The 10,395-nt window shown below is 37.9% G+C and overlaps 1 long non-coding RNA gene across 1 annotated transcript in view; it reads left to right on the top strand.

Annotated features, from left to right (window-relative positions):
- Window positions 1-4,659: 4,659 nt before the first annotated feature.
- The window catches only part of LOC132015902 (uncharacterized), a 48,546-nt gene continuing 42,810 nt past the window's right edge, over window positions 4,660-10,395 (top strand). The window contains exon 1 of the long non-coding RNA XR_009403817.1: window positions 4,660-4,699. This is a non-coding gene — a long non-coding RNA (uncharacterized LOC132015902). The remainder of the gene's footprint in view (window positions 4,700-10,395) is intronic.

Genomic DNA, 10,395 nt, shown 5'->3' with positions numbered 1-10,395 from the left:
TGAAAATTTGAAGTAGGGGCTATTAATGAAATGCCGTTGTTCAGCTGTCTTCAAAGGTTTAAAACATTTGTTCTATTTCTGAAATGAGATTTTTTTTTTTTTTTGAAAGAAGCTTCTAGGTTTAGTTCATCTGGATGGCACAGATTTATATAATTTTCTCCTAAAAACATTTCCCCCTTGATTTATAGTGTAATTGAATTTAAATCGACTGGTTCTGGGCTCACACAAAACTTCCACATCCAGTCAGCAGTTAACTGTTGCTTGCCCTTTCTCAAGGGTCATGGGACCGACTCCACAATAGTTTTGCCAGATTTGACCTTAGAGTCAGCCCCCAGTAGATGCTTGGTACTAGCTAATTCAACTATGTTTGACATCCCTGCTTCTCTTGCTCATTGCCCCAAATGTAGTCTCCTCTCCTAGTTCTTTTCTTCTCTTTGTTTCTCTTCATATTACCTTATGTTTTGTCTTCCCAAGTAGCTATTCCCCTAATTCTTACACACTTATACATTCTGGAAGCACTATTTCTTAGTAGCAAATTCTCCTCTGTTTGCAACCTCTATCCTGAGTGCTAGAAAGAAGAAACTTCTTATATTTTCTTGCTTTAATTATTTAATAATCAAAAGGTTGTTTCAAAAACATATCCTACACACACACACACACACACACACACACACACACACACGTTTCATGTTAGCCATTGATGAACTCATGAGATGGTTCATCCACTCTAGTCATTTCTGTAATGAATGAGCATTTATAATCAGAAAAATTGGTCTGTTTCTCAGCTTTATGCTGAGAATATCCAAGGGATACTCAGCAAAAGTTAAGCAGGCCATATGATTCTTTCATATACTTCTGATTTGAATGCTACATTACCTACTTCAGTCCTTTCTCATGGCATTAGTTAGTTGCAGTGTAGTCTTGGCAGCAGTCCTAACTTTCTCTGCTGTCTTAAGCATTGCTAAGGGCCCAAGTTGACCATTATTTATGTGTTAGTTAGCAATGACAAGAACACTTGCTTGGATTGACCAAATAAAAAGTGGCCAGGGAACAGTTCTATAAATTACCCTCCTCCCCCTCAACCTTCAACATACACTGTGATTATAATTGGGACCTTATTCTCTTTATGTCATCTTACTTAAGAGCATCTTTGTGATATTGTGGTTTATGAGACATATGTATTTGGACTTTGTCCTCTTTTCCTGCAGTTTCTAAAACCCTTGGAATTTCCTTAGTGTTGAGAACAAAAAAGGCATCCGTTGTTATGTTAATGAGGAGACTTTTGGAAAGCACCTGAGAGGGGGGCTAGTTGTTAGAGGACCCAATCCTGTGATTAGAGGGTTAGAACTCTCAGTCCCACCTACCACCTCAGTAGAGGAGAGAGGGGCTAGAGGCTGAATCCGTTGCCAATGGCCAATGATTCAATCAACTATGCCTACATGTCTCTTCTTATACTGTGCCCTATGCACTTCTTCAATCTGGCTGTTCCTGAGTTGTATCCTTTTATAATAAACTTGTGATCCAGTAAGTGATCCAGTAAATAAAATCCAGTAAATAAAATGGAGTTCTGTGAGCCACTCTAGCAAACTAACCAAACCTGTAGAGGGGATCCTGGGAACCTCCGATTTATAACCAGTTACTCAGAAGCTACAGGTAACAGCCTTGCTATGTGACTGGCATCTGGAGACCAAGGAGAGGGGTCACTGGAACCTCTAGTCTATAGCTAGTCAGAAGCATAGGTGGTAACCTAGGCTTGTGCTCATCACCTCACAGGTGCCAAAGCGTAGGGGGATGGCCTTGTAGGACTGAGCCCTTAACCTATGAGTCCTAGGTTATTCCCAGGAAGATAGTGTCAGAACTGACTTAAACCTGACACCCAGCTGATGTGGAAGAATTTCTTGCTGGGTGGTGTGATGGGAAACCCCACGCCATACAATGGAATTGGTGACCAAAACCTTTAAATCTGCCTTTGTATTCTCTTTTTGGCTGCAAACCAGGGGCTAGGTGCTGGTTAACAGACTACTTAGTAAAGATCAACTTTTGTCTTATGCCCTACACCACTGCTTAGACATTTGATGCCCTGATTGAAATGAAAATCTCTGTTAACGTGATGGTTATCACCCCTTCCTTCTTGAAAATTGACTCTCTCGGTTTCCATGGTACTATACTCTCATGGTACACTACTCAACAGTAGGGCTATTTTTTTTTTTTTCCAGGCATGTCTCCTTTCTTAAACATTGGTGGTTATTGGGGTTTAGGGAGTGATAATCATTTCTCTTTCCAATGTGGCTTCTGAACCACTGGGGAGGTAGATACAGGACACAGATGGAGATCAACATACCAGTTGTATTCGGATAAGGCTGAATTGGCAAATCAGCCTGAGACCACAATTGCATGACTCAGTCTTTTGGCAGAATTGGAACCAACCTTTTCACCCAGTTCTAGGTAGTGAAGCAGGAAACCCTCGGGCCTCCCTTTGCAAGGCAAAGCCTGCCTTTACAGCTTCTGACAGGAGAAGTAGGAATTTGTACCCACGCTATATACCAATTAGTCTGAAGGTGAAGGAAGACAGGACTCTGGGCCATACTTGTGCAGTCAGATTTTTTTGTTTTCTCAATCTGATATAACACTGAAAGCATGTTAGAAATATATTTTTTAACTTTGTAGGCTGTCTGGCCTGACATGCAGATATCCTCTAAATAGCTGATTATTTAATTCCCCTCCTTATTCCACAATAAGTCTGAATGAATTCTTCAGACACTCCCAGTGATGGCATCTGCCCCAACCCTAACCCCTCTGGTTTACATCTAAGCTTGATGATCGTTCCTTTAGATCTTTCATATTTACGTAGTTGTCGTTCCAGATTTCATTCAGGTGTAATAATGAGGATGTAATAATGAGGCTGTTTTCTTGTGAAATTATGTCGTATTTTCCTTCTAGGGACCCTTGTGCTAGGGTTTCTAATGGAAATAGAATCTCATCAGGTCCTGGAAAATTGACATTGGTGGAGCCTTGTATTTTAGGTGAATCTGAAGCTCAATTTGGGAAGAGTATTCCAAAATCTAGAAAGATTTGTAATTCTGAGAATTAAATTTAATATAACTAGGATATTTTTTAGTATTCCCCAATGAGTGTCAGCTGAGCTGGAGAAAGGATTCTGAATGACTTTTTCTTCAAGACTGAGACATCGAATTACATTTTAACTTTTCTGCTTATATGGCCTTTTTTTTTTTTAGACTCCAAACCTGAGCACATCCATGCATATGCAGGCCTTGAGTAATTTCCTCCATGTTAGTAATGTCTTTCCCAGTGTGAGATCCTTATCTTGACAGGCAGTAGGTACAGACCTGTTTTGCACTGGGCAAAAAGCAAAAGACAATGAGCACTTCAAGGCAGTTTGAGCCTGGAAGGCAGGAAATTACTGAGTGACTGAATCAACATTTATGAGCTTCTCCTGTGTTCAGAGAATGATTCAAGCCCTGAGGGGAATACAGATGCTCTATTAGTTCATGTTCTCTTCTTGTCATATGCCTATTTTCTGACTGAAAATTTACATAAACAGAAATTCTTCAAAGTCACTATATTTATTAGTCTGTCCAGTAATATTCTTAGATGTGGGTTAATGTACTAACTCCTGAAAAATACGTGCCAACCACCATATCTGCAACACCATTCAACTTCTTGGAGTATTCAGGGTTCTCCTTCTAGATTCATGGATGCTTCTAGAATCATGGATGCTTTAGAGGAGCTGTAAGAACAGAACCCATTTGAGTATCTCTTTTACTATCTTGGTTGGAAAAATATCTACAGTCCTAAGGACTAAATTTGACTTTCCAGTGCCTAACCAAAATTCAAAGTCTGTCTTTCACTCAGTTGCTAAATACCATACTCATTGTACAACACCTCTTTCTCATTCTTTTTCCAGGAGGTCCATTCAAACATTGACATATATGCTGAGTAATTTATTGATTTCTTCAGTAGTATTTCTTCAGTAGTATTTATTGAGTGTCTTTTGTGTCTGAGTACTAGGGTTACCAGGATATTACTATATATAGCCCCTGATTTTAAGACACCATTTAGTGAGGAAAGCAGACAGAAACCAGCAATGACAGGATGATTTGATGTGTAGGTTGGCAAAGGTATATACAAAGGTGAAGGAGTCAGCTGCGTTGGGATGAGAAGGGGAAACGAGATATTTTGATTTTTTCTTAGACCACATATATGGAGTTTCCCAGATAGAAAGAGAAACTTAAGGAAAGGAAAATATGCTAAGGAATCAAGTAATTATTTAGCCTGTCACAGTGTTGTGCCTTTGGGAATAAACAAGTGTATTATTTAGAAATTCATAAACACTTCATGACAGATTTTCTTCTCAGTAGAGTGAGATCTCTAGAACAAAAGGGGGAAAAATGGTTTTTATCCAGAAAAACACTGTAAAATCAAGTCAGCTAAAGACCATTGCGTATTTATGCATTGGGATACTTGTTTTTCACATTAAGTTAGTTTATCAAGTTCTAATTTAAAATTACTTCAAGACCCAAATATGCCTCTGGTTGTACATATACTATTGAACTGGGACAGCATGACCAGCATAATCTTGGTTTGACCATATCTTTGATTTTTCTTTCCTTCTTCCAGGATTATCACTGAGTATGAGCAGTCAGACCAAGACTTCGGATGTGGCCAAGAACAAGCCCGGGTGAGCCAAAAGTGAAGGTTCCATAACTCTGTGGTCAAGCCAACAGCATGTTTGGCTTCATTGCCATGAATGATTGCTGAATTCTTTAGAATAGGGTAACTCGGGTAAATGAGTGCTCTTGTACTCAACTGACCACTCTGGAGATTTGTGTGGCCACTAGCCCTCAGCTATCTTGTACAGACTGAGAAACCCACAGAACAGAAGAAGTGGGGACTTGGTACTGTTCGGGTTTTCCTTGCGTGGTGAATTTGTTGTTGTTGTTTAAATTTGTCTTTAAAGATCTTTCCCAATCCTGAGATTTCTCTCTACTGTCCTATCGAAATGGAAATTCTTTGCATAAAGTCAATGGATGTTGCTAAGAAGAAAAGAAAAGAGAGCTTGCAAAATTTGATGCTTGTTCTCATAAAATGTAGTCAGTAAAGTAGAGCAACTCACACACTTGCATATGAACATCTTCATTCATCACTAACATGTATTAGTTGAGCTGGAAACACAATATGCCACAGAATTTAGGAGTTGCTTTTACTCTGGAAAAGATGCTGGGGCACTGCATTGGTGATGCCAGCAACAAAAATTTCTATGTGAAGTATTTTTCAGTCCGTCCATCCTTTCTATCTTGAAGCATGTTTTTGTTTATCTGGTATGATTGTAAGGAGACTCCATAATCTCCCTGGTTTGCATGAACCACAGGTGAAAATCGCTTTCAATAATCCATGGTAACTTTCACTTAATAAATGATAGATTCTGGCCATTCTTTCTCTTCTCTTTATTAGGGAAGCCATTTCTATCCTCTGATAAAAACTGATAAAGAGAATGAGAAATCAGAATCAAGGCACCTAAGCACTTCATAAGACCTGCAGTAGAAATGCACACTTTCCAGTAAGCAGTATTAGACGACACACTCTTGGAAGAACTCCCCATTTATTAATTAAATTCCTATAACAACCCTAACTCCCAACTTATAACTCCCACTTTCCAGATGGGAAAACTGAAGCCCAGAGATTTTCAGTAACTTTTCTAAAGACACAGTGGAGTTGGGGAAGCTTGAACTCAGACACTCTGGGCTCTCAACCATTATGCTACAAATAGCTTTTGATTTTAGTGGAAAAAATCCACATTTCTTTGCTTGACTGAGTTAACTGGTTAAAAATACCATTAGCTTTTGAATCTATTCTTATTTTAATTCTTATTTTATAAAGAGGACTGAGCTAAGTGTGCTTATAGCTACTGTACTTAGTTTCAAAGATATGAAGTCAGGTGGCTTGTACTCTATGGTGAACTAAGCAACTGTATTGAGACTCAAATGACTAGCACTTGGCTGGACCTCACATCTGGTTCTGAGCCACAGTAAACATGCCCCCCTGGCTGAACTCAGAGATTGAAAACATTCAATCTTTGCACATTAGCAGATTCCTGCTTCGTTCATACAAGTGGGGATTTTGCATAAAGTACAATGCAAATATGCATGACATTTTTCAGAGAGAGATTGTATTCTGGGGATATTTGTCTTCAGATTATATTAAATTGGACATTGCTCAGCATTCAGTTAGAACAAATGAAAACTTACATATACTGTGTATATTAGAAATTGTGCAAAACCACGCAATAAGAGTGGCGATCACAGATTCCATAGAAAGAGAACATTACATGGTGAATAGTAAAGGGTTATAGGATTGGATGCTTGGCCCAGAGGCCATCACACACTGGCTGGCTATATGAGATGGACATGATTTAACCTCTTGACTTAATTTCTTCTGCATAAAAGAAGGATTATAATACCAGCAACATCATGCAGTTAGTGTGAAGATTAAACCAGGTAGTGTGTAAAAGCCTGAGCAGAGGGCCTGGTACATAGAAAGCCCTTGATCAATGTTGCAATTGTTGCATTCTTGAGCATGTGTATCACGGACTGCTGTTTGCCTTAGTTGAGCCATAAGTGACTTTAACCAATAGGAATTTACTCATGAGTCATTTTTTTAATACCAGCTATCAATACTCAGCCAATTAAACAGAGGTGATAGTTGATGTTCTATAGGTATGTTTACAGAGTAAATTACCACAGCGAGTGCTTATGATCTAATTAAAAGGGCATATTCCCTCCCATAAAGTTCTATAAAAAGGCCAGAAGAAAATTGAAATGTGAAAGTAAGATAACTTTGGGAAAATAACAGTTTGTCTTATGTCAGATTTTTGCCCAAGGCTAAGCTGTTTGTTGGGTTGAATCTAGCTTTAATTATTTTCGTCTATATTCCATTGGACATGCAAGCATTTTGAGCTCAAAGATATTTTGGCTTAGATGATGATAATAATTTATCGGCCTTAAAAGTGTTCTCTGAACTGTCCCAGAAAAATATACTTCCAGTAGTGCTAGCATTTGTGAGTAATCTATGAGAAATAGAATAGGCTTGTTTGTCTGTTAAAGCCCTTAATTAAAAGTGATTAAAAGTGAATTCAAGGTGACTATACTAAAAAAAGACTGCAGTGTTCCATATTTTGTGCATTGGTAATCTGTCCACTTAACTTGAGACACAATTTTAAATGTTGCATATTTTATCTGCTATTCACTAACATTTGCCAATGGTTACTACGTAAATAAATAAATGAATGAAAAGAACACAAAGGGTTTTCATGTGCCACAAGTGTATTCCGAAAAAGTTGGCCAAGCCTCCTGAAAATTCAGACTACTAATAGAAAATATTGAACATAATAAACTTTTATAGAATTCTTGCTTTATTATACTTCTTTGACTTTTACTGAAGTGCTTGCCACATGTAACTTATTAGGATCTTTGGATCTTTGTCCACATACTGATTTTTCTCTTGTATTAGGAAGCTACCCCAACACCCAGGTAGCGGACACAACTCCTGTTTATTTGAACTTCTCAGAATTAATTTCATATAAACCGTGGATTTATAGCAACTTGCCAGGTTATAGGAAAGTATCTGGAATGCACACAAGTAAAGCGATTTCTGTAACAAAATTGAGCCATGTATTGGAGGTGAGAGTGGGTTAGTCTGTTAATCGTATATACCAGACTTGGAATATATTCTGGATGCCCTCCAGGATGGCTTAAAGACTTCTTTTCCATGCCCCACTGTTGTGCATTTTCACATTTTAACTGTTGTCACTTATGGATGTGGGGGCGCATTGGCTAATTTGGCGAAGAGAGAAACTAAGAAACCATTCATACCGTCTAAACCAAAGTTCCATAAACAATATTGTTCTTAAAAGGAGAGATGAGGACTAAGTTGTACCAAATGGAATGTGTAATTGAGAAAGCACACGGTCGATCCAATTGTTGATGCGTGTTCTTTAGTAGACAGAACAGAAAAATGAAGACCTTTCCTTCAAGCTGAACTATTTAATTGCATACATAAAACCTGTATGAAAACTTAAAGCCTCAGTCGGTATTACTGAAAGTATGGTATTGAGGTCTTCAACTATTAATGTTTATGTATTTTCCCCCTTCAATTCTGTCAGTTTTTGCTTCATCTACTTTGTTAGATGGCATATATTTGTAATGGTTATATCTTCCTGATGGTTTGATCTTGTTATCATTATAAAATATCCTTCTTTATCTCTAGGGTCATTTATTTAAGTTTATTATTTATGATAATAATATATGTCTTTTAATTATTGTCTGTGATTACTTCTCAGCGTAAAGAACTTTCTATACTGTTTATTGTAAATAGAGTCTACTAGCAATGGATTTTCTGTTTTGGGAATGTCTCTATTTTACATTTATTTTGAAAAAAGTTTGACACGGTATAAAATTCTTAGTTTGTTGCTTCATAGTTTTTTATAAAAATGCTATCCCATGGACTTATGCCCTTCATTATTTCTGATGTGATGTCAGATGTTAATTTTAAGGTGGTTTCCTTGTTTTGTCTTTTTTCTTGCTGCTTTCAAGATTTTTTCTTTGTCTTTACCTTTCAACATTTTTAGGATGACATGTCTGGGTATGGATCTCTTTGTTTTTATCTTAGAGTTTAATAAGCTTCTTGGATATGTAGATTTTTTAAAAAGCTTAAGCCATTATTCCTCAAATATTTACCTCTCTTTATATGTTATTTTGATGCTTTCTTTCTCTCTCCTCTCCTTCTGGAACTCCCATTATGTGTATGCTGGTGTGCTTAATAGCATTTCACATTTTTCTGAAGCCCTGTTTATTTTCTTCACTCTGTTTTCTTTCTGTTCTTCAGATTGCATAATTTCTAGTGACCTGTCTTCAAGTTTGCTGTTTATTTCTTCTGCTGGGTCAAATCTACTGTTGAGCCCCTCTAATGAGTATTTCATTTCAGTCATTGAGTTTTCAATTCCAGAATTTCAACTTAAGTCTTTTAAAATACAATTTATTCTCTGCTTGACTTATTTCGCTAAGCATGATAGGCTTAAGTGGGTAGAAGAAGAATAAATGAAACAAGATGGGATTGGGAGGGAGACAAACCATAAGTGACTCTTAATCTCACAAAACAAACTGAGGGTTGCCGGGGGGAGGGGGTTTGGGAGAAGGGGGTGGGATTATGGACATTGGGGAGGGTATGTGCTTTGGTGAGTGCTGTGAAGTGTGTAAACCTGGTGATTCACAGACCTGTACCCCTGGGGATAAAAATATATGTTTATAAAAAATAAAAAATTTTTTTCTGTGCAAGAAAAAAAAAATAAAATACAATTTATTTTTCCTAATTGATATTCCCAATTTAATGAGACATCATCATCATTTCCTCTTCCATTAGCTCTTTACTTAATGATATTTGCTTCAACTTTTTTGCTACATCTGGGCTTTTCTCAAGGCACTTTCACTTGCCTGCTTCGCCCCCCCCACCCATGTATGGGTCATATTATTCTGTTTGCTTGTACATTTTCATTGAAAATCAAACATTTTAGATAACATATTATAGCACCTGTGTATACAGAATACTTTTCTTCTCTGGCCCCTTACTCTATGGAGTTTGTTGTTGCTCCTTTATTTCTTTAGTGACTTTATTGGAATATCTTTATGTAGCATTTTTCTTTCCATAGTGAACTCTTTGTCTCTTTCCATTGCCTTTCTGTTTACCTGTCTTCCTGTGTGAGTATCACACCTAGCAATTAAGCTTCATTGATTACATTCTTGTTTTTGACAATGCCTGGGATAGAAATTGCTCCACAATTTGATCCAACTAAATTTGGGTCCCTCTGAAGGGGAAGTTTTTGAGGTTGGTCGTTCTAGTTTGTTTTGACCCCAGGAAGATGCTTCTTAGCTCTATTTCCCCCTGGTTTTCTCTGATTAACTTCTAGCTGACCTATGGTTTAACTTGTTGCTCGATGATGCTACTAGCCTACTCTTAATTACTTACTACCAGAATCCCCATCACTTTTGAGAGTACCCTCAGGCCTGAACTTCCTCTCTCTATACCTAGTAAAGGCCATTCCCTTAGAAAGCACCTTGGAACTGTTTGTTCTTAAATCTTGTCTCTCTCCTGGGCGAAAAACTCTGCACCACTGTTCCAGAACGGAGGGAGGAGATAGTGGCTTTATTCTCTAGGAATGACACCCCTGATTTACAAGTGGCATGCAGTGCATGGGCTGTGATTCTGGGTCTTCTCAGGCTACCTCTCCTGGTTTGGCATCTTTGCCCTATGAGTGAACTGGAGCAATTAGTCTTGGCCTGTTGACCCTGAGGGAGACCTTCTGCCCTATGAATAAATTTTGGG

The sequence above is a fragment of the Mustela nigripes genome, chromosome 1, assembly GCF_022355385.1.
Source record: "Mustela nigripes isolate SB6536 chromosome 1, MUSNIG.SB6536, whole genome shotgun sequence".
Classification (NCBI taxonomy): domain Eukaryota; kingdom Metazoa; phylum Chordata; class Mammalia; order Carnivora; family Mustelidae; genus Mustela; species Mustela nigripes.
Note: the sequence above shows the minus strand (reverse complement) of the source record. Positions and strands in the feature narration are given on the sequence as shown.